Here is a 26,417-nt window from a genome sequence, read left to right on the forward strand (position 1 = left end):
TTCAGATTATGTTAGGGGTTGGGATTATTAGGCAATTTTAATCGGACAATTTGACCGGAGAGATTTAATTTCATTTTTTTACCGGTCAATGTCCCGTAATTATCGGACAACGGAAACCCTGCTTTGCAACTACAACGAACCATCACTAGAGTATTAGTAGACTTTCTGCTTAATATCTGCTAACTCTTTATTATGATAGTCTCCCAACAGACAGTATACTGACTATATGTAACTTTGCAACTACATGTAAATTTATTCTAACCCTACTAGTCTACTAATACTCTACTAACACTCTAATGAGAGTTAGTAGACATGTAGGTGCAACATTACTTACAGTCAACAGAAAGGGAACATTAAAATAAATTGAAACTGCTTACACTGCTAGCAACTAAACAGAATACTGCAGCATCGCTCATTTCCTTCATAAAATGTAAAAATCTATTTTATTTTTAAGACTTTATTCATAAATTGTATAACTAATTCATCCACCATTTCATATAAGTGCATATGAAAGATTTTCATTCCTTGCCCAGAGAAGGAAACCCAGTAGAGATGTTGAAATCTGATTTAGAAGTGATTTGCGGTAAATCTACAGTAAAGTACTGCAAACTGCATTTAAACACGAGCGAGTGTAATGCGTTCATGTTCAATTACAGTATTTGTTGGCTCATTGATTGCCTGAGCACAAGACGTCTGGTTTTATGAGGAGAGGCCTTCATCTGGGCCGATTATGGTAAGAAAAGGAGTTAAGTGTGTCAATTTGCCCAAGAAAAACTCCGCACCCAAATGGGGTCAAGCCCTGAGATGTGAGACGTTTCCCTCCACTCTACGCATAATTGAAAAATCTATTTTACCGAAATGAAGGGGAAGTGGTGGAGGCGAGGGGGAGGGAAAGAAAGAAAGGATGAGACCTCAGTGGAGGTTTCTAAAGGGGGATGGGCCGAAGGATGCAAAGAAAAAGATGAGGGTGGGGTTATGTTGTTGTTGTGGTTGTTATTATCATAATCAATATAATAGCCAGTTATTGCTTTAAGGGGATTTCCTAAGAAACCCCCTAATTCTAATGAGAGTATGCAGGAAAAGGAGAGCGAGCGAGAAAGGGAGGCACAGGGGGTTAAATACACCTGATCTCCAGTGGTCCTCAGGAAGCCAACCTCATTTGTGCCTTGTGTTATAGAAGCACAACCAATCCATTTATTAGAGCGATACAAATTATTTAAATAGTCTGTTCTCTCATCTGTTATCACCTTTATCTTTAGGATTTATGATGTGTTTTAAATTAAAATAATGAGATGTTGAATCATTTTACAATTGGTACAGTTAGGCAGCATCAACAATCAGAAGTAATTCAATAAAAATGTCAAGCACTAATGATTTTATGAAGAAAATCACAAAAATACTGAATTGCAGCACAAATATTCTTTTTTTTTTTTGTACTGTTTCTTTTTCGGTGAGAGAACGAGGGGGAGGCGCAGGTCGCACCCTGGGCAGTGGAGATTAGTTAACACCTAATCACCGCTTTAACACAACTGGAGAGAGTAGAGTAAGGAGGAAATTATAGTGTCATTGTCTACTGATTCTAAGCAGATTTCAGGATGCTTTTCAGTGATTTACTTACGTTTGATTTAATCCCTGTTTTACTGTGTTTTCAATCTTATTTATCTTGCAGTTCCAATTAAATAATTTGGTCCCACTTTAGTTTAAGTGGCTTTAAGTATTATCTACTTACATTGAAAAATATGTACTATGTATTTATTGTGTTCATGCTGTATTGTAAAACACTTTTGCTGCTATTGAGGTGTGATACGGGTATGGTTAGGGGCTGGTGTGGTGGTATGGATAGCACATCTAATCACATACATTAATTACAGCTGTAATTACATGCTGGTATTTTTAAAATATAAGTACAATGTAAAAACATGTATGTACACAATAAGTCCATTGTATCAAATTATTAGTTTCAATGCAAGTACATATTACTTAAAGCCACTTACAATTTACATTATTTATAGATCATACTGTTAATGTGTTGCATTTTATTACATTTATTTATTTTGTAAATAATAAATATTTTATGAACAACCCTGACATTTTAAGTAATATGTTGTTTATATTTACATAGCAAATTACAATATAACAGCATGTTAGAAAAGCACCACCTAGCTCTGTGTAAATACTACCACTGTCGCATAAATAATAATTAGTTGCGGAGCTACAGTTAAGTTGGTGGAACCGTTTAAACCTTTGTATAACCTTTGTATTTCAATAAATAACTACATTTTGTTGCTGTCGGGCAGGAACTTTGTATCTCCATTTTTTGTCTTTTTTTTTTTTTTCCATAATTCATTACATTGGTCACCCTTTACGTCTGTCTATAAAGTATAAAAAAGAGCTTGTGACTAAACCTTGCAGCTCCGTTGGATCAAACCTGTCAAACCTCATAACTCCATCCTGATCAGTTGACTTTACTTTAAAAAAGTGAGGGAACCCAATGCCTTACAAATAAGTAAATAAACTTCATGCGTAATTGAAAAAATTAAGTTATGTGGAACATTCAAATAACTTAATTTTTTCAATTACGCATGAAGTTTATTTACTTAATGATTTTAAGGCAACAGATTTCCTCACTTTTTTTAAGTCAAGTCAACTGATCACTTTTTACTAGTGGTCGACCGATATATCGCCTCGGCCGATATTTGACTTTTTTAAAATATCGGCATCGGACGATACGCTTTTCTGATTGGCCGATTTGTTGGAAGTGGAACTTTTATTTTGACGGCGCTGCAGACTTTCATTTTGACGGGCGGCGCTGAGAACACCAGCACCTGAGAAGAGAATGGCAGCGCCTGAATCTGATCACACAGCGCTCACTCACATTCTCCGTCTCTCTGTCAGTCATATCTAATTTTTTGTTAGACAGAACCGGTGGCTAGAGAACCGGTGGCTAGAGAACTGGTAATCAAAGAAAGTAAATGGTATGCGAGCAAGTAATGCGTTTGCTTTTATATTATTTGTAACCGAAAAGGCAAACAATCAGGCTAAAATTCTTTCTCATTTACCGTCAACATTCAGCAAATGCACATCTACATAATTTAAACAAATCTCTGAATATCTAATAAACTAAAATTTCACAAACCTTGCAGATTTAATCGAAAGCAGCTGTGATATCTTGTGAAGTGAGCATTTGTAGCCTGCATAAACGTGTTCCTGCGAGTGAAGGACCGTGCAAAGTGAGTAAATGCAAACAGAAGATCAGCTTCACAGGAGACGCGATAGAAAACTTTAAATCCTTCATTTTAAAATATGCTGTGCTATATCCAGTTGCCCACTGTGTCATATTCATGTCGTTTTCACTATGTGCTGTATGTAAAATTAGCGTAACCTTGTCAATAGTCAAAGTAAAAAATATGATTACTGAGTGCCCTGTTACAGTGTTTACTTCCTTTTTATTCATATATTTTTAAACAATTACTTTATTTGTGAAAAATACTGTAATAGGATTGCAGATTCAAGAAGTTGCCATCTAAAATATAGGGCGTAAGCATATTTATTTTAAATATTTTTAAATATTTATTCAATTTATCTCATTTATGAAATATTGATTATTATAAATATAAAGTGTGTGTGTGTATATATATATATATATATTATATATGTGTGTGTGTGTTTGTATATATATATATGTTTGATATATAAATATAAATATCGGCTTTATATCGGCCACCCTGCTCCCTAAGATATCGGCTTCGGCCATCAAAAAACCCATATCGGTCGACCACTACTTTTTACTGTGTATTGTGAATGAAGTGCTGCGCACATCTTGGACCGTCTCTGCTCGTTTTCAATACAAGGGTTAATAAAGAACTGAATGTTTGATTAAGTAAAGTGTTTACTTTACTCAAGAAACACTATATAAAGGCTAATGTGTTATGCATTTGAGGAGTGGAGAAGAGTGTCTTATAGTCTAGCTTTTGTTGTCGAGTCATAGCCAATGTTGTCTCAAATAGCCTGTGTGTAGCACTTCATCTTTAATAACATGGGATTTTGGCCAAATGCCCACACAGTTACAGTAAACTTTACAACTTGGACATTTCTGAAAATATAATGCGATGCACTTACTGCCTCAGATGCGACCATGACGGACGAAACGCATACGTATGAAATTCTCCGAAATTCGAAAACCTCCTAACTCCAGTTGAGCTTGATTTTAATAAAATGTTTATAGTATAATGACTCATGCAAGTGTCTGACCACATATATAAATATTCACAATATCAACTTTTACAATGTGGTGTTTAATTATTTAAAAAATTGTGTTTTGTACAAAAATGTAGCTATAATCATTTAATTGGTGTAACTTGATATGTTCAGGTTGATTCAGTCAAATTAAAATGTTTTTTTTTCACTTGCATAAAATCTACTAATTTAGATTTTACAACATGAAGAAATTTTTTAAGTGACCTGACAAAACATTTTCTCTGAAAATCTACCCAATATATATATTACACTGATTGACCTACCAAGACATTGTGAATTAACTAATTAATGTTAATTGAATACAAGCAATACAGACTAATTTGATTGCTTAATTAAATTCTTCCTTCGTTTTCTTTGATTTTAAGCAATTTTAAAGAAAGAATGCCATTGTAGCCTGTGGTTAAGTAGACAGATATAAATGTACAGTTCACCTGTGTTATTAAACAAAAAGAGATGAGCAAAGGTAAATGAAGAATTGTTTTTCTGTTTGCCACAGGCAGATTGATTAGTGAGACACACAGATTTAGAAAACCAGGGAAATCAAATGATAAAAAAAAAACTAATATTGGTTCCTCTCATATGAGAGGTGATAAAACTTTAATAGAGTAGAGTCTCAGTGCCACTTTAGTAATGGATGATATTAAATTACACCTTGAATGTAAGTAATATCTCAATTTGAGGTAAAGGGCATTGGACAGTTAGTCATATATGATACAACCATTTGCAGTACAGACGGATGTGATTGACGTAACATAAATAATGTAATCTAATATGTGCATTAGAGTGAATTAATACATTGTCAAGTTTCGTACTGCTGTCGTGAGAAATTTCATATTTTGTTTTGTTTTGTTATTTTAGACTTAAGATTGTGAAGAAATAGCTCCTTAGGGTATCAACTGCACATTTTCACTTTTTTGTGTAATTATTATTAGTATTTATGCTGTCAAGTATTTAGATTTACAAACGCTATGTCTGCCAGCAGCCACTTGTGGGCAAACGCATTGGTGTCTGCTGACAATAATGTGCCTTAAGTAAACAACAGTTGTGTGTGAACCAGATTTGACCTCATTTGCCAAATCAATGGTTTTACCAGACACTAGTGCAGTCCATGATCAAAATGACTCCGGTCAATTACCGGAGGTTTCAAAAGAACAAGTGTGTGTGTGTGTGTGTGTGTGTGTGTGTGTGTGTGTGTGTGTGTGTGTGTGTGTGTGTGTGTGTGTGTGTGTGTGTGTGTGTGTGTGTGTGTGTGTTTTGAGTGGCGCGGGGAGGTGTTGTTAGACTCCTGTAGAGAGAGTTTACAGCCCACAATGACAAAAACACACTGAATGCTTTAGTGAGAAACACACACACTCACATTGAAACATATTTACAACCAAATAAGCATTTTATGCTAATGCATCTGATTATGTTGGACATCAAATCTGATATTACTGGATGAAATGATGCGTGTGTGTTTGTATTTACTGTTTGTGAGCTTGAAATTATTGCACGAGCACCGAACCAAATTTACATTATATTTATTATTTAAGCTGCTCATTACAGTTACATATCCTAAATTTCTTGTTGAAACAATAGCTTAAAATATTTTTGTCTTGAACAATACTACCTAATTTAAATGTTGCCACACAAAGTACATTTTAGGCTACCTGACAAAACCATGCAAACATATGTTGAAAGGTTTGCTTGCAGTAATGCACTTTTTTTCAATTGAATTAAACATAAGGGTCTGTCAAATCTGAATATGTTGACACTTTTCCAAGGGCTGTATGATAATATAACAAGCAATTGCAAGTATTTTTCTCAGAATTCTGGGTTTATATCTCACAATTCTATATTTTTTTTCTCAGAATTGTTTGTCAATCCTGACATTTTTCTCAGAATTATGAGATATAAACTTGCAATAGTGAGTTATAAAGTCTGAATTGTGAGAGATAAAAACACAATTCTGACTTTTTTTTATCTCACAATTCTTAGAAAAAAGTTAGAATTGTGAGAAAAAAAACTCACAACCAGCTTTTTAATTTGATTTATTCTGGGGCATAAACAAGTTTCCATATAAACTGGTTAAACATCACCAATTAGAAGAATTTGAATGCAGTTAAAATTAATAGTGAGCTCACGTCTGTTGAGTTGTGGTGATATAAAAAAAAACACCTTATAATAGTATTACATTAAAGCTCTAGGCTATGTGTTTCTGTATTTTTTTTCATGTCTGTGTGCTTGCAAAAAAAAAGTGCTTAAGTTAAGAAAATGAAGGAGAGCTCCACTCATGTTTTTTTCCCTTCGTTTATTCAGTGAATGGAGGAAAAGAGAGAGTGATTGATTAGTCAGAGCTGTCAGACTATCAGTCGAGTGGAACTCGCAAATCTCCGGTCGCTGTGTGTGTGTGTCTGTGAGTCATTTTTTTTTTCTTTTTGTTTGTGGGTGCGCATTTCTCTGCGTTTGATCGTGTAATCCATGAAGAATCGTCCCTTCCTCTTCCTGTAATGATCAAAGCACAAGCTGTCACCCTTCAAACACCTTCTGACCCCCTAAACACCCTGCATACTGTTTTCTCCATTTCTCCCATACATTTGCATAGCAAATGATTAAGACAACTTTTCGTGTGAACTAAATACAGATACAGTGAAGAATACTGTAAGTTTGGAAAAATTAGGCTACCCTTTATTAGGCTACTATTGATATATTGATCGTTCAAGCAATGTTAAAGGCTACGGACACGAATATTGCGTGTCGTTATTACAAAAGATTTCTATGTTAAATAAATGCTGTTCTTTTGAACTTTTGAATCCTAAAACAAAAAAAAATGTTTTTTTTAAATATATTTTTACTTGATCTGACCTAATGTACTCTTGTTGAAACAATATTATAAAAAAAAAAATTCTTGAACAAAACTAGGCCTAACTAATTTAGATGTTACCACATTTTTAGGCTACCTGACAAAACCATGCAAAAATGTGCTGAAAGGTTTGCTTGCACTAATGCACACTTTTTTTTTTCAATTGAATTAAACATAAGGGCTGTCAAATCTGAATATGTTGACACTTTTCCAAGGGTTTTATGATAATATAACATGCTCTTCCCAAACAGCACACGCTGACCTTTAAATCTAATTAAACCAGAGCGTTATTTAGAGGCAGGGGTTGAGTTTTTATGCATATAAATGATTCTTTAACCTGTGCGTACATCCAAAGAAATCCACTCTCTGCATCATAACAGGGTTGACCATGCAGCTAAAGTGGTCTAATATGTTACTTATTGGAGTCCCTCTCGTTTTGTGGCTGTGAAATGAAATGTCTTAATGGATGTTTTGTGGGGAGGGGGAGCTTTTAAAAGAGGGTTGTTTGCATTCATATACACACTGAAAAGCCATTACAGTAGGAACACACTCACAGGTTGGCATCCTCTCTGTTGGGGCAGTTTTAATGGTGTAAAGCATTCAATTAGGCTCATTTACCTTGGCGAAAGAGTGTTCAACTAGAACCCCAGTTAAAAGGATAGTTCACCCGAAAATGAAAATTCTCTCATCACTTACTCACCCTCATGTTTTTCCAAACCCATTTGACTTTTATCCATCGGTGGAACACAAAAGAGGTGTTTTGAAGAATGTTCATGCTGCTCTAACTACTTTTGTGTTCCACAAATGAAAGAAAGTCATAGAAGTTTGAAACAAGATGGCCCTTTTTTTTTAAACTGTTCTGGTAACTTTTTACAAAAAGTTCTCATCTGTTAACATCAATATAGCTAACTAACAAACACCAATAATATTAGTTTTACATCTTTTATGAATTTTTATAAATTGGATTTTATAAGTTTTATTAAATATTTTTTTTATACAATTTTCAGTAACACTATAATAAGGTACAATTTGTTAACATTAATTAACATAAACTAACATTTATTAATCTATTAATAATTTATTAACATTATAAAGATAAAAAGTAGTATACGTTCATATTATTTCATGGATTTGAGCCAACATACACAATGAGCAGTTTTTTTTAACTATTGTTTACAAAGAATAATAAACGCTGTAAGAAAACGTATACTCATTATTTTTAGTTAATTCATTAATTTGCATACGAATGTGACCTTATTGTAAACCTTTCCCTTTTTAAAAATGCATTGTCTTTTGGTTTTAAAAATGAATTGGACTATTAAATTATTAAATGTTGAAATTAATATGAATAAATGCAGCAGAAGTATTGTTAATTGTTAGTTCATGTTAACTAATGTAATTCAATTTAACAAATAAAACTTTGACCTATTCTTTTGTTTGATGATGATGATGACGATGATGATGATGATGATGATGATGATAATGATAATGGTCAAGGCTTCTTTTGTTTGAAGGAAAGGTCTTGAGCATGTGTTTATTTTATGTTTTTTCTATTTTCATGCATGACAAAAGAGGCTTTGAGTTTTCAGAGGACCACCTGAAGTATCTTTCTGCTTTTTGCTCTCTCTCTCACTCTTCCGCATAGGTGAAAATGTATTATCCAGTGGAGGTATAATTTATTTGACATCTCTGGCCCCGTGGTCCCATCCTCCTCTTTTCCTCTTCCGACTTATCCGTCTCTCAGGTTCATCTCTCGCTCATGTTACCCTGTCCAAAAACAATTAGTGTTTTAAGCTGAGGGGGTTACAGCTTCAGGTCTTTGCGGTTGTGTGAGTTTGTGTGCATGCGTGCACGGTTGATGGGATGAGAGACGCTACAGTCTTCATTCCCACCCGGGTCGCTTCCGTCCAGAGATCTGACCCTTTGACCTTTCAATGGCATCACAGGGTGAGGAGTCAAAAAGTCATGAAAAATATCCGGTCACCAAGGCATTTGTCTGTATGTGTGTACATGAAGATCTAACATCTGGATTTGTCCTTTGATTTTTGTCCGGGATTTGGACATTAACAAAGAATGTAGTGTACTGCGAAAAATGATTTTTCGATGATAAAAACAAAGATTATAGGATTGTGTTAGTTTGTTATACAAGAAAATACTGTTTCAGTCTGTCTACTTAAAAAAAAATCACATTTAATTAAATCTTGTACTTATTTGTGAAATTTACTAGAAATCTGTGAACATTTATGAAAATTTTACCATGACAGTTTCATGGTATTCTAGGAAATATCCATAAAAATATAATGGTATATTAATTTAAATACCATAATATACAACAAAATACCATGAATTTACCACACTTACAAGCAACATGGTACAGTGATGGTATCAGGTTTTAATACTATGGTACTTTTAAAGTATACTGAAATTCACATACTTCCATGGTATATCCATAATAGTACCATGTCCAGAAACTATGGTAGTGCATAGTACTTTTTGTTACTTATCTGTAAATGTGTACTCAAAAAGCTATTTTGTAAAAGGTGCCATGGAAATACAATAGTATTTGGACATGGTTATACCTTGGTATTCTTTGAAGCACATTGGACTAACCATGGAACTGTATGTGGGCATAGTTTCTAAACAAAGAAGTACCATGCATACACTGTTTTTTGGGACATGAACCAAAGTAATACCATGGTATTCTTTAAACCTTGGAATGACATAATTACCATAACATAATATAGTAATCAAAAAGTAATATAGTATATATCAAAGCACTATCTGATACCATCATTGTACTATTTTGTCAGATGAGATGGAGTACATGATATCAGGATTTGGTGATAAAATCACTCTTAATTCTCGCAGCTCGCACATTATCATCATCATCAGGACATCTTTCAGCTTTTACCTTCATTAAGACTCAAGTGTTGCATCACTACCCATGCTCAAAGAACCAGCTCTGCAGTAGCTATTGCACAAACACTGCAGTTAGAGCTAAAAATATATGTATGTGTGCATAGTTCTCAATTATCATTCACTTTATGTAGATTCATGTTAACATTTAATTAGATCCGTACTGTACGACGGACCTGGAAACTAGGATATCTGAGAAAAGGCTTTTGAGGAGCTGTTCCACCCAATGTCAAATTGACATTGATTGTAATATATATTATTAAGATATCATCAAACTAAATCACCAGTCCAAATGAATACCTCACCTAAAGACGAAATCACACATGCTGCGAGCACAATCCTCACCTCGCTGAGATAATGCCATCTCAGAACGTGAGACAAGTGTGCGAAATTTCAATTAGAAAAATGCAATTAAAATGACGGAATTAAACCCTGCTAATTACTCCTCCCCCCTTTAACGAAGAGCTCTGATTAATTATGCTCTTTTAATTTGCATTCCATGTGGAACTAATTGACATGAATTGGTTTTAATTATTTGAGAGGGTGTTTTTTCAATGGCAGCAGTTTGAAAATGTATCTGTCACTGTGGGAGTTAGCTCGTCTTCTCGGCGCAACATATATAGGGTAAGGAAGCCATACTTCTTGCATGCGTATATGCGAGAGATGGTTTTTTGTGCACGTGGGTATTAGACAACAACCTCATCGCCTATATTTCTTTTCAACTTCAATTAACGGTACATACGGTATAGATTTTCATTAATGGTGGGTTTCAGTGTGCAAATGTTGAAAGTGTCTGTGTGATTTAATTGTCACCTTTTACTCATATTTGCCCAGATTACTTGAACAGGGTTACATCAGTTACAGTTATCGCTGAGAAGATGGTCTTCTCCTCAGAAGCTCATTTGCCAGTAATGAAACATTTATATAGACTTAGAGAGAGCGATAGCCTGAGATAGATAAGTGTGAGTCTTTATTTTCTACTGAGAGCTTCGTTCATGTAATGCACAGCATAAACTCGGCCACCTCTGCTAATCTTGTTGAGAGTGTAAAGGGTCCAGCTCTCTCTGTCAAAGTTCATAGGTCATATAAATAGTTGCTCTCTCTTGATTGAAAAGAAAAGGTTCCCATGAGCCTTATCAAGTGCGAGAAGAAGAGAGTGTGGGTATAGAGGGTGCAAGAATGCATGAAGGAGACGGAAACTGAACACATTCACCGAGGTTCAATTAGTACATTAGGTGAAATCCGGAAGAGACAGAGAGACACTGCATAAAGCAAGTTAGAAAGTGACATTTTCAGTTGAACTTTTTAAAAGCAGTCTAAGTTCAGCCAGGAAACCTCTTCATTGTGGGCTTTTGACATCATGGATATATGGTTCTTTGTAGATTAATAAAGTTATTGATTTTACATAAATGGTTCATGCAGGGCCCCATATTGCCACTAAAATGGTCACAAAAAATAAAAGATTGTGACCATAATTAAAAATGTATCCGCTGTTGGTGATAATCTAGAAAATACATGCAGTTTCATTAGATGAGGTGATGGCATTAAGGCTGATACTGTATACTTCAACAAACTGATGTGATGTCATTTCGAACAAAATCAGGCAATATTTCGGAAGTTTGAAACGGCTTGTCTTAGTTTGAAGCAGTTTATGGCTAATACGTAATAGATAGGAGTTGATCTGAGGCTCCACCTTCTTTGACTTTATACAATTCTCAGATTAATTTCTTCTGTTTAGTCCGTCGAGGTCACGTGCCACGAAGCACGATAAAAGGTATCTTTTCCATGTTAATCAGAGTTTTTGTCCTAACCAGCTGCGACGTCGCGCTGGAACAACAAACACAAAGTGTGGCAATGATAATCTCAGGTACTGTTTATGTGCTTTATTTAATGTTAAAAGCGTGTAATGTGACTTTGAATATCATTTAGTGCTCCCAGCTTTGTAGCTGTAAAAGCAAAAATGGATAATTCACCTCAGATCTTGAAATTAAACAAATGGAAACAAGAACTCTCAAACTGTGAACAAACAAGTGCACTTGCCGCGAGACTCCGCCCACACGCTGCTCTGATTGGCTGTGGGTTTTGATTGATTTTGACGCATCTCGCAGTTGCGTCTAGTGTGGGCAGACATTATTTGTCGCTGGAATCTTATCGCATCTCGTCTGGTTAGAGAGAAAGAATGCATTATCTTGATGTTTTGAGACGACTCTCCTGTTTATAGTTCGAGCCTGGCCAAATCCATCCTTGGAAAAGCTGTGTGTCGGTGTGTGTGTTAGTCTTCTTGGTTACAGAGTTAAGGAACAAGTGGCATTATTGGAGATTGACTGAGTTGTTATTCTGGACATGCTGGCGTCCAGCAACCCAAATCTGCGGCCTGGAAGGTCACGACGTGCCTAACTTCAGGGTCCGAGTGTCAGCTGCATAATCGATGGAGATATGCTTCAGTCTACCTGTATATGTGTGGAAAATTACTATGTTTATCTATTTCTTAGCCAATGAGAATTATGCAACCTGAAGCAAGGACGTAGCTTAGACCTCGGTGAAGGGTATAACTGCTGTGATCTTTTGTAACTGTAGACGGGGCGGCCTACGAACTCCTTATGAGTCTTGAAGCTGACTTCTGTTGAAACTGCTAACTATCTTCAGTAAAGCTTCTCTTTCATTTATTATAATTCTGACTCCGGGTCTTCATTCATCATATCTGGTTCTGGGTCTTTGACTGTAAATACCCCTGAAAAAGGTATTTGAATTTATTTGACCCCTGTAAGCGAAAAACGTAAAAGAACTTCGTTGTAATTATATCGAGGCCTTTAGTTATCTGCATGCAACAACAAACATGGCATGAGCCATGATGTCCGAATCATGAACAAATGACTCTTATGAACCGGTTTGTTTTAATGAATCAGTCACGGGATTTACAAAGCATGCGTACTCTCGGTTCATGAGACTTAAAGGGATAGTTCACCAAAAATACATAAATCTATCATCATTTACCTATATGCATTTATTTTTTCTCTTGTTTTTTTGTTTTGTTTGTTTTTTAACTCTTTTTCTAAAGAATCAGAAGGTTTTCTAAATAACCAATGTCCTGCTTTGTGACATTAGGCTGTAAAATCTGTCTAAAGGTCTTTAGAAAGCATCTGTGCTGAATTATTACATGTTTTACTTTCATTGAGTGTTTATAGGACCAAACAAACAACTTAAATTTACAATCTACAATCTTCCGATGTGGCAGTATGGTAGGAAACGTCCTGTAGTTGACATGGCTGGCTAATGTGTATGATTTAAGTGTGTGCATTAAATGCTAATTCATTTCTCACAACATCTTATGCAGACTTCAGCAAATGATCCAGTAGTTGTTGCTCACTCACACACAGATGGCAGGTTGTAAAAAAACGATTCCCCTTTGTACTGCCGTCATAATAGATCCTGTTAAATAGATAATTATAATACCATATGAGAAAACTCTGCAACACCCAGCTCCTGATATACAGTAAGTGTGAGCATATGAAGACATGAATAAGTGAAGCTATAAATCCAGTCGGATGGTTGGGTAGAGGGGAAACTTATCATTATGCCATAATTCCTGGTCCACTGGGAATGGCACTTCCGATGTTTGAACCTCCTACGCCCTCTCCTTTTCTTCCGTCTTAGTTACTCATTCACTTGTTTTAAATGCTTGCATCAGCCCCTCTTTGACATATAAGACCCTCATAGTTTGTAAAAGAAGAGATGTGTTTACATTTACTGGGATTAAATCATCTCTTATGCTCACCAAGACTGCATTTATTTACTCCAGTCTTCGGTGTCACATGATCCTTCAGAAATCATTCTAATATGCTGATTTGATGGTTAAGAAACATTTATTGTTGAAAACAGTCGTGCTGCTTAATATTTTTGTGGAAACCATGATACTTTTTTCAGGATTGTTTGATTAATAGGAAGTTCTAAAGAACAGCATTTATTTAAAATCTATTTTTTTTATCAATTCTTGCTATTCTAATTAAATAAAAGTATTAAAGATCACAAACCTTAAAGGGATAGTTCAGCCTATAATGAAAATTCTGTCATCATTTACTCACCCTCATGTTGTTCCAAACCCATAAGTCTTTCGTTCATCTTCAGAAGACAAATTAAGGTATTTTTGATGAAATCTGAGAGCTTTCTATCTCTCCATTGACAGCTACGCAACTACCACTTTGACGCTTCAAAAAGTTCATAAAGAGATCATAAAACTAATCCACATGAATTGAGCAGTTTAATGCAAATTTTCTGAGGAGTTGATGAATGTTTATATGTGAATAAAAGCCTAAATTCAATCTTCATCATATAAAGCGATCTCGTCTCTTCAGAAAATTTGGACTAAACCGCTCAATTCTTTTGTATTGGGCATAAGAAAAAAATGTGTTTGGTTCTGGTTTCCGACCGACCCTGTCATTTTATGTGCGACCCAAATTTATTTTATGAGCTTGGGGAAGAAATAATACAAATTAAATAAATACACAAATAAAAAACTTTGAGGCGAACTATGATTTATGTTTTTGTACAGCACCGTATTTGTATAGTCTGTTGTCCTCCAGCAATGCGAACAAACGAGGCAGCCACGGGCTTTCACACATGGTTGTTGTCATGTAGATGCACTGCTGCGCTTGTGACAGGGCGCATGAACTGAACGAGCAGAGTGAAGCCCCGTTCACACCGCCAGCGACACGCAGCGACAAAGCGACATGATCCCATTCATTTCAATGGAGCGCTGGTGACTTCCGGCTACACGAGCGACATCGACCGTTGGCGACAGAATGTGGGCGTGTCAAGCGACAAGCGACAAAAGTTGAGAAATTTCAACTTTATGCAAATGAGAAGCGATTTTCGCGAGCGACAACCAATAGGAAAGAAGCCTTTTCAGTGGAGCTTACGTGGAGCTTTAATTTGTTGATTGATCGATCGTTAATCTAGTAAACTATTTAATCCACTGAACACTGCTGTGGTAATATATAAAAACACTCTCCCAACAGCATATACTGTTTCTTTTGAGCCTAATTCCTAGTCAAATTAAAATTGTATAGTTGTATATATCACTTGTGAAGGTATTTGGTATAGATATGGCCAGACGTGCAGTCTACCAATAACATTAGACCGACAGCACTACGAACGCCCACAAGCGACTTCACAGTACAGAGCCGAGCGACATACAGCGACAAAGTCGCTGGCGGTGTGAAGGGGCTATAGAGATAGAGAGAGAGCCCCGGTCGCGCGCGCTCTCTTTCTGCGGAGCCAGGCGAAAGTATAGGCTTCACCGTCTCAAAACTAAGCACTGTCTTGCTCTCTCTCCCTCGCACATATTAATCAAAATAAATCGATACGATGGCAAGGTCGGAAGACTAAAGTTTCATGTGGAGCATTCGGAGATTTCTTTTTTCCTGAATTACCGCTGGGTGGGAATTGTGCTAAAATACGTTGCCTTATCTTCTCTGAAAAGCATTCCACACATTCAGCTGACATATAAACCACACTTTAAATAAACGAAAAAACTATCCAGTGATGAAATGTTTTCTGTGATGACACAAATCTTGTATCACATAATCACACAACGCGCACACGTCCGATAATGACACACCTAATTCACAAACTAATGACTCATTTGAACCGATTCGTTTTAATGAATGGTTAAAACAACTGATCTTTCCAACACTGAACTCACGAGACGAATTGAGTCGGTGTATAACTAATCGGTAACACTTTACAATAAGGCAACCCCGTTTGCCCCCGCGCACACATTTAAAATCAGCGTGTGTGTGTGTGTAACATGCTGGGACACACAAGGTGGTAGAGTAGGCTACATGTACAGGTAGGCTATGTTATGAAAAAATAGAGTAGCTTATCAATCGCTACTGTAAATAATAAAACAAAATAATAATTTCCTTCCTATCCCTTGCTGCCACTGGAGAAAAAAAGAAAAAGAAAGAAAGAAAATAAAGTCCCTACCGACCCATGACCTCAACTGACAACCAACCGGAACCAAACTTTTTTTTTTTTTACGCCTTAGTTTAACGATCTATACAAAGCTCTAATATTTCATTGCATATCTTCATTTGTGTTCCGGAAAAACGAAAGTATTACGATTTGGAATGACATGAGTGTGAGTAATTAATGACATAATTTACATTTTTGGATGAACTATCCCTTTAATGTTTGTCTTTGTTTGGTCGATTGTTTTGAGCATGCTTTAGTATGATCTCATGAGTATTTGCGTGTGTCTCTATATGAGAGATTATCGGTGTATGTGTTCATGAACATGCCACTGCACTTTGAAGCCCAGCCAAGTTCCACCATATATGGGGAGAAAAATTAATTAGACAGCTTAAACTTCTGATAATGCAGATGCATGTGTGTATTTATGCCTGAGCGTGTGTGCATCCATGCGGCTGTTTGTTAGTTTTCTCTGACCTCCACTTCAGGATTAATATTTAATTAGTTTGCTCAGGCTAGGGAGAGGCACTTATTAACCCAATATGTCAATCTGACAGAGGTAGTGAGGGAGCATGAGAGAGAGAGAGAGAGAGGGGGAGGAGAAAGAGGCTGGAATTTCACAAGATGTAGTTGTTTACATGATCCATAAACACCTCACAAATATTATTTAATCTTTCCACAAAGTGGAAGTTTGTTTTCAAACTGGTTCCACATAAAGACTGTAGTGTTTTGGCAGGCAGATTTTGGTGCAGTCTAACAAGAAGTCTAAATAGTATTGTGTTCAGTGAAGGTTACTGTATCTAACTGTAATGGCTTTGAAATAATATTGTTACGCTTACAGGTTCATTAGATGAGATTTGAAAAGAAAAAAAACTTACCTGGTGAAAATATTATCTCTCTGAAGTCCCTCTTTTTGTATTTTTTGTCTAATAAACAATGTTAATGGTTTACTTTCAGTAAAGTAAATCAGATCATTTGTTCAACTATTGAATCAACTATTGGGTAATAGTTCATGTTCCCATCACTGATTTTTTATTGCAGACTTTGGTATCTTGGCAATTCTGACCGTTTGAGAGAATTGTTTATTCTAATTATTAATTATAAATTCTTCTTTAAAACTCTAGAGAAGAAACATGTGAAATTTTTGGGCTCTATTGTCAGAACAGTAATTTGAAAAATAACCAAAGTCTCCATTTGGTTCTATGGTTCTATTTCTGTGTGCTTTAAAATAAATAATACAACCCATTATGTTTCTATTTCAAAACATACTTTGTGATGTCACATAAAATTATCACATTATAATATTTTTGGATTGAAGTTAAAAGTCAGAGCAAAAAAAGATGCTAAATAATAGCTTTAATTTAAAATTCATTATTTATACCCCCCTTACACATTAGTAAGAATATTTGTTGTGTCAAGAACAACTTTTTTTGTAAAGAATATTTTGTGTAAAAAACTTTGTCGCTATATTTTCCCCATACAAGAGTTAAACTGATCTTGACAAGGCCAAGTGTAAACATGAATATTATGATATGAAATTAAATATAATTTGCCTACTGATAAAGACGGTTATAATATATATGTATAAAATCTCTGTTTGAAAAACAGTGATTTAAAAAAAATGGATTGATTAGAAAGATCAAATTGGTTTTTTGAAGTAGAGAAATGTCACGTAACATGGGTGAACAGAAAGTCAGAAACAAAGTCAAATTCTTCATTTTTATCATATCCATAATTTCTTTGTGTATCTGATTTTCGAATGAATCCACAATATTTCTTTAAAAATATTTGCTTTGTTGACATTTAGTAGACATTTCTACAAATACGTGAACACAGCATTTCCCGCAGTGGCCACATATTACTCTCAGATACACAGATAGAGGGGTTTTATAGATCCCTGAGGGGAACTACGAAGGATCCTATCTGACATTCAGGAGTATCTGGTATCATAGTAAAACCACCTAGCCCATGTCTTTGTTCATGTGTTCATATTTGTGAGTGTGTGTAGAGGCTTCAATGGACTAAACGGATATGTCTGTATTAAAGCACTGCAGTGTACACTCGCATATCCAGACCTGTGTTTTGACATAATCTGACTCCTCATAATCTCTAACCTCCATCACGCTATTAGCAGATTTTTTTTTTCTTTCACCATCTGCAGACATGCGTGCTAGTGTGCCGCTACCGTGTCTAGGGTATAATTTAAGCATGTCACTCTCCTATCATATTTGACAGTATAAGATGTGTAAATTTTTGACATCTGTTGTGAGATTTAAATTCAAAATTCAGTCCCTGTGTGATCCTCGCTTTGCAAAAAATGGCACTTTAAGAAACAGCCATCTCGAATGCTTAGAATATTACACTCTTTACCTCCATATCTGTGACAAAGCTATTTAAAAGTTTATTTAAACCTTAAAGGCAGTTGTGCTGAAAAAAAAAGACTATTTCTGAAATGATTTTGTAATTATCTCTAAGCTCACACTATATGTTGGTATATATCTTAATGCTAGTCTTGCATTATAAGTACATTTTGTTTAATAGTGTGTAAAAGCCTTATTGGAGCTCCAATAAACAGTCAGTTTCACACAGAGAACAAGCTACAGTCTTATAATTGTAATTTATTAGTGGTGATTGCAATGCGAAGGCTTTGATTAGACTTACTATTTTTATTGCCTGGTGGAGAATAAAAAATAAAAAAAATAAAAAAATCAGTACGTAACCACCCAAATCATCCTAGCAAGCTCCTAGCAACACTCAAATTTTTTTCAAAAATGTAAATATACAATTTATACATGTTTTATTCCTTATAAAATGAAATAATATAGTATTAATGGATATTTAAATAACATATTAAATATGTATGGCATAAAGGGATGTGCATTTGTAGGGATGTGTGTGTGTGTGTGTGTGTGTGTGTGTGTGTGTGTGTGTGTGTGTGTGTGTGTGTGTGTGTGTGTGTGTGTGTGTGTGTGTGTGTGTGTGTGTGTGTGTGTGTGTGTGTGTGTGTGTGTGTGTGAGTGAGTACACATCTGATAGCATTAGCTGATGATTACTCTCCGATGTTATGAGATTGATGACTGTTAATTATACACACAATTAGTCTCCTAATTAAACATTTATCACACAGTTCAGAGCGAGAGGAGGAGAGAGAGCTTGAGTTAATGATGGCTTTCATGCCATATTTATCGTGTGTGTGTACACTTGTACAACTATATTTGTGAGGACCAGTTTGAGTTTTAGACCACCGGAGTGAGGACACTTTCTGAGACCCCTTTAAAGGCCTGTTTGATTTTGGTTAAGACTTGGTTTTAGGTTTAAGGTTATAACTAGGTTTAGGGGTTTTGTGTGTGTGTGTGTGTGTGTGTGTGTGTGTGTGTGTGTGTGTGTGTGTGTGTGTGTGTGTGTGTGTGTGTGTGTGTGTGTGTGTGTGTGTGAGGTTAAATTACTGCTCTATCCCCCCTGGTTGGGTTTCTTTTTTCCTTCCTGCAGGTTTCCAGTTTTGCTTTTCTTCTGTGATGTTTTTGTTTTTCAGGGATGAAACGACCCATCGGATGAATGCATGTCAGGAAAGTGTGACCCTCTCTCTTTCTCTCTCCTCTCCCCCTTTTTCCTTTTTCTCACTCTCACTCGGTATCCGGAGTTTGCAGGCCTTTCTTTGTGATCCGTGGTGGATAATGGTCATTCCTGCTGCTCCGGCAAACAGTGGATCAGGAGAGCATTTCCAGGTGACCAGAAAGGGAACATGGGACAGTGGGAGGGCTAAATTGTGGAATTAAATGGTACACAGTAAATATTAAAATATCAGTTGTGCTGATTAACAGCTAATTGTTATTTAAAGGTGCACTATTTAATTATTTTCAGCGAGATTTTTATAATTTATACATTGCTTGCAAAATGTTTTATTTCGTCAGAATACACTGATAATACACAAATCACAGTACCCTGTAAACCCTGATTCCAAGTATTCCATGTTTCTATCATTTATGTTATGTTTCTTTGCCTATTTTCATGAACTATTGATGTAAAAGTATCACAGTATCACACAGAAAAAAAGATTTATTTAACAATGCCAATGTTCTTTTTGCAGACATATTTGTCGGCAGTTATTAAGTTATTCTGCAACAAAAGCGTCTAATAACTGGGGTGTTGTTGAATAATAAGCTGGTCATGTGATCTCTGCATGAGGGTAGACCATTCTTAAATCAAGGCCAATGATATTACTTAATCTCATTTTCTTGCTTATAAATGCTTATAAAGATAAATGCTTATCTCATTTGAGCATACATTATTTCAAACATATTTTGTTAATTGTTTATCGACATATTTTTATTTCTGTTGGTAACTTAACTTTTATTTTTACAATTACAAAAAAATAAGTAAATTCAGAAAAATGTATTAATTAAAGTTGTCACGAAATCAAAATTGACCCTTTTTATTTCTTTAATACATGTTACTGGTCTTATTTTTTAAATCAGTACGTTGTTTTATAATTATAATTCTTTTTGTGTGTGTGTGTAAGACTATATTACAGTGTCTTTGTTACACGTTACATAAATCTACTACACCAATAACAGTAATTTACGCATAATTGAATGCAACTAACCATTCTCTAACCGTATAGTAAGTACATGTTGTTAATTAAAATTACTCAATACGTATCTGTTATTACACTGTAACAAGGACACCTTCAAATAAAGTCTTTTTTTTTTGGTAACACTTTATTTTGATGCTCCTCTTTGCAACTCTCAACTTATTCTACTAAACCTAACCATAACACCTAACTTAACAGTCTACTACGGTCTACTTAAACTCTAATAAGATTTAGTTTACTTGTAGTTGCACTTACTTATAGTTAGTAGAATGTCTAAAGTGGAACATCAAAATAAAGTGTAAACTTTTATTCTTTTCCTTTTTTATTCATAATCTTTTATCACAATTTTGTAACTTGCTCTTCCTGTCATATGCTCACTTTAGCTCTGTGACAAATACGAGGCCGCGCTGCAGTTAAAGTCCCCCTGTCATCAATCATTTTATTCCTCAAAACTCATCTTTGATCACCAAAATGACATATTTCAAGGGGTGGTTGATTAAGATTTCACTTTTCTAACTTTAGTTTGTGTGTAATGTTGAGCATAAACAACATCTGCAAAGTTACGACGCTCAAAGTTCAAAGCAAAGGAAGATATTTGCTTTTAAAGAAATTGTTTTTTAAGGACTACACGACATACCTCCTGGGTTAGTGACATCCTAACACCCTAAAATTTACATAAACACGCAGTCCATGTTGAAAGAGGAAGAGTTGTTGTAGTAGAGCACATTTGTGAGTTTGCTCAAGCTGTCACATCCGTCTTTTCACATTTATTGCAATACAGTACGTAACACAAATGCAATAGCATGTCACTCTGTAGGCATCTTACAACAGTTACCACACGAGCGATTTATAGATTATCATGACAGACTATGCTAATTAAAGATAGTTAACTCCACATCAGCAACATAAATTCATCAACTAACCATTCAGAAACACCCTGTTGCTTCTACATGTTGTCACTTCTTCTTGAGTCTCTCCATCATTGTCCGACTCCAGTTTAAACATAAAAGGCATAACAGTTTCTGACATTTTAGTGCTTGTCTGCGTGAGCTAATCAGAGCTGTTAACACACACACACACAAACACACACACACACACACACACACACACACAAGCCCTTGATGCTCTGCCCTCTGTGCCGGGAGCAGCAGCTCATTTGCATTTAAAGGGACACTGTCACGGTGTGGATTTTGTGCCTTGTTCCTTGTTCTTGTCTGTCATGTGATTCCCTGTTTGTCATGTGATCCTGCCATACAATTTGTATTGCCATGTGTCTTGTCATTTGTTAATTGTCTCACCACTGTTCACAGGTGTTCCTTGTCTTGTAATTAGCCAGTGTATTTAAGCCCTCATGTTTGCCCTGTGTTTTAGTCGTGGATTGAATGTTACGTCTGAATGTTTCTTGTCCAGGTTGCCTGTCGTTGTTCTTGTTCCAGTTTCTGTTTCATGCCTTGCCATGCCTTTGTTTTGTGTTTTGATTAGTGTTTATATTAAAGTTGCATTTGGGTTCTCACCAGCTTGCTTCCAGTGAATTCAATTGCTACAGACACACACGTAATCAACACGTTTTTACAGACCCTCAAAAAGGGAAAAATTTAACATGCTGAAAAAACTATATGTTGGGTATTTTGAGCTACAACTTCACATACACTCTCTGGGGGCAACAATTTATGTTACATAAACCATGTTCCCAATCTCAATCTCAGAGTCAGAAAGCTACTTTCTAAAATTCGAAATCCTTAGAAACGTTTTGAACAACTTTGAATCTCAGTGGAGAAAAACATATAACATAAAATCGTAATGTACATAATATAGATAATTCACCCACCCTCTGTATTGCTAAATGTACCTGACTTTTCATATCAACAGAAAAATATACCAGGATAACTTGGCTTCTCTTGAGACTGCCCTGCTTTGCATCAGTTAATGATATGCTAAAACCCGGCTGGCACGTTGACATCATTGATTACAAGTAAGTTTGTGAAGTAAGAATCGCCAGCGATTTCAAACCGAGTTTTAGACTTTTTTCACTGCAGTTTTAAGGAGAAAACCACATTCTTCCTTCATTGTAGTATGCAACGCTTACTTTTCACAACCCAATCAACAACCGATGGCTAAAGTCAAGTCCCACTCTATGTTTTTTCTTGTTCGATAGTGGTTTCGCAATCTCAGTCACAGCTTCCGTTTCATGCTGACTTTTGGTCAGAGTTACTAAGTCTGATTAATTGATCCTGCAGGTCTGTTGAATTATTTTCAGCCACCAGCTGTTTGCAGAGACGGCACAGTACGGGTCTCTAAGGAAATTTAGGTAGGTACTTCTTTTTCCTGTTCCCACAAAAAGACAGTGGTATCATGTACCCTTCGGTGGTGTACAAAATATATCTTCGATCTCTCCAGCAGACCTCCTTCTGCACCACCTGACAGATTTAAAGTGTGAGAACAGAGATAGCCTTACAAAAAAAAAGTACTTTAGGATTACCAGGGTACAGTCATGGTATCAGCTGCAGATGGTAATACCATTGTACTTTGATAGTTCTACCATGTTGCTGAAAGATTACCATATTCATGTGCTGTTTCGTGTAGCGTTCCAAGGTACTTAAAAAAATACCATGGTGTATTAGCATGGAAATTGTATTAAAAACCAAAGTATGACTATGGTATATATCCAAAAATACAACCATATTACTATGGTATCATGGCATAATACCATATTAATCACAGAAAGGATGCATCAGACATTTGTGGAGTAAAAAAGAAATATACTCTAAACTTAAACTTTGCGATATTAAGCAGCTTTTCTTTGAAGCATTTATTCTTTTCTGCTTGTCTTCAACTGTTTTTATGGAAGTCGTGAAAGGAAAAGTGTGTTTACACCAGGAAACGAGAGGGCGAATGTGTATGTGGTGTGTGTGTGTTCATATCACTGACAGCCGAGCGAGGTTATGAAAACAGTCATTCTTCCCGTCATCGCTTCATAGCCGGTGATTTAGCGGCGAGCCGCCCCGGTGCAGCAGTAAAACGGCAGGCAGAGATTTACAGTGCACTCTGGGATATCACTCAGCCCAGGGGCCACCTTGCCACATTGTCCCAGCTCACCTACTACTGTGTTTTACCAGCCGAGCCTGAACACCCCCTACACCCCCCAGACCTCACACACCCCAAACCCACTGGACCTCATTCAGACAGTTACGCTTCTGATTGATCAATGGAAACATCAATCATACCTGATTGATAATAACTGGTTGAATGTGAATAGAGACTTCAAGGATTTTCTGGGAAATGAACTGTACAGAACACATTACAAATGTCATTATTAATATACTCTCTCTCTCTCTTTTTCTCTCTCTCTCTCTCTCTCTCTCTCTCTCTCTCTCTCTCTCTCTCTCTCTCTCTCTCTCTCTCTCTCTCTATATATATATATATATATATATATACAGTGCTTAACATAAGTGAATACACCCATGCTAAAGTTGACTAAAAAGAGGGATAATTTTCTTTGTGAATGAGTAATGTATCGTAAATAAATGTTCTTCCTTAAAATCTTAAAATACAGGGGGCATAAGTCAGTACACCCCTATGTTAAATATATATATATATATATATATATATATATATATATATATATATATATATATATATATATACATACAGTAGCCTATATACACACACACAACTGAGGAAAACACAAGCCAGGAAAACACCAGCAAACTAAAAAATTATCTTCATCAGTTTGACAACATATGTGCTGCAAATACTCACAATGCAACCAAATACAGAAATGTGCTGGAATTGCTGCTTTTGAAAATACTTTATAGAACTCCAATAACATCAAAACTAGTCGAACAGATTGCTATAGGACTGGGTATATATAATCTGAATTATATTAATTATATTTAACACAATTGCTGAAACTACAAGATCAGCTTTTCAATATGGGATTATCAGTTGTAATAAGTTTATTGTGGTCCATTTTAATGTTATCACTGATATTTCAACAATGCATAATCCACGTAATTTATCTCTTGAAAATGACCAATTTCATACCAGATTGTTTCATCTGTCAAATTGTAATATGGACATTCCCGTTCACTGCTGTCATAAACTGCTTATGTAAGTTGCATACCGTGACTAAAAAATCACTGTAAATGTGTCATGCATGACAAATATCTTTTCTCATGATCATTTTTATATCTGCTATTTCTATGCTAACAATAATTGATTATGCCATGCCTCAATGCATTGTCTGTCACATTTTCTTCAGGGGCAGCGTAATTGGTTTGCCATGCTCTCTCCTCTTAGGCTGAATGCTTACTAGATGACATTAGCCTACTGGTGTTACTTTATCCACTGGTATCTCTGAATGTATTCTTTTTAGGCGGCATCTGCTATTTTATGTGTTCTATGACAGGGTCCCATAAAGATAACATGCATGGCACAAAATGGATCTATATTTGTAGATCCACAGTCCAACTTGTAGCAAATATGAGATCCGAAATGCTGCTGTATATGAAAAATCCATTTTCATTAACTTATTATAGATATTCAAGCATGATTTTTTATATTATTCTGTAATTCACATGCATATGATGGACACTTTTATCAAAAGCGTTAGGTTTTAGATGCACTTAATATTCTTTTCAGTACATACAAATTTAGGTTTTGTAAGGGCAAACAGCACAAATTGTTTGTTTGAAGTATTTAAAAACAGATATTAATAGCATTTATAAAAAAAAATTGTTATGCAGATTTTTAGAAGTGATGACCCTATTTACGCACTGGAGTATCAAAATTTGTGGATGAGTCAAGGCATATACCTGCACTCTTAAAAATAAAAGGTTATATGGTCCCATAAAGAGCCTTTGACATCCATGAAACCTTTCAAATGTAAAAAGCTTTTTTATATTGGAAAAGAGTTATTGGATCAAATAACTGTTCAATGAAAGGTTGTTTGTGGATCCAAAACTGATTCTTCTATGGCATATCTGTAAAACCCCCTTTTTGGAAACTTTATTTTTAAGTGTGTGTGATTGAGTCAACATCAAAATTAAAAATAAATACATTTAGTGTTGAAATCCTCATTATAGTGCTCTGTTTAATTTGTGATTCTGATGGCAATGGCAATGGTGGTTTTTAATGCTGTCCTGCTCTGAATGGTTAATGTTGTTTTGTTGTCGTCCATGTGACTAATGGAGAGAGCATGTGTTTACTTTCATCACCATGTGTTTACCTCAAACTACAGAGCCTGTTGTAAATGTCGGCATGAAGCCTGTGTGTGTGTGTGTGTGTGTGTGTGTGTGTGTGTGTGTGTGTGTGTGTGTGTGTGTGTGTGTGTGTGTGTGTGTGTGTGTGTGTGTGTGTGTGTGTGTGTGTGTGTGTGTGTGTGTGTGTGTGTGTGTGTTCCTCACCAGGAGGGTGTGAACAGGAGCGGAGACATAACCCTTGATAACACCTGTTTCCTGTTTTCAGGTGATCAGTGCTAGATTTGTTGGACAGGGCCGAAGATCAATTGGTCACAGAAACCACCATCTTCCCCCAGTGTAGAGCGTGGGAAAGTCTGATTGGGTGAGTGTGCATTGAATTATTAACAGAGTGACTGTGTACAGTATATTATTCAGGATTAACTCTGGTAAAAAAAAGTGTATCTGTTTGTGCACCAATAGTCTACATACAGTATATAATGTATGTAGTATTTCATTGTATGATATACAATATATAATAATAAAGGCCCATTGAATAAATATATATATATATATATATATATATATATACACACAGACACATATAAAATTAGTTTTGATCACCTTTGATCTGTGTCTGTTTAGTTGTCTTAACCTATAAAAA

General features: G+C 35.6%; 1 long non-coding RNA gene across 3 annotated transcripts in view; it reads left to right on the plus strand.

The window, feature by feature from the left end:
* Positions 1-26,417, plus strand: part of LOC143714206 (uncharacterized) — a 95,908-nt gene that overhangs the window by 38,687 nt on the left and 30,804 nt on the right. For all 3 annotated transcript variants that reach the window (XR_013195424.1, XR_013195423.1, XR_013195425.1), the window contains exons 3-5: positions 19,518-19,710; positions 22,814-22,884; positions 26,043-26,138. This is a non-coding gene — a long non-coding RNA (uncharacterized LOC143714206). The remainder of the gene's footprint in view (positions 1-19,517; positions 19,711-22,813; positions 22,885-26,042; positions 26,139-26,417) is intronic.

Source organism: Siphateles boraxobius, unplaced genomic scaffold (assembly GCF_051911475.1).
Source record: "Siphateles boraxobius isolate OS27281-9 unplaced genomic scaffold, OSU_SipBor_1 53, whole genome shotgun sequence".
In the NCBI taxonomy this organism is placed as follows: Eukaryota; Metazoa; Chordata; class Actinopteri; order Cypriniformes; family Leuciscidae; genus Siphateles; species Siphateles boraxobius.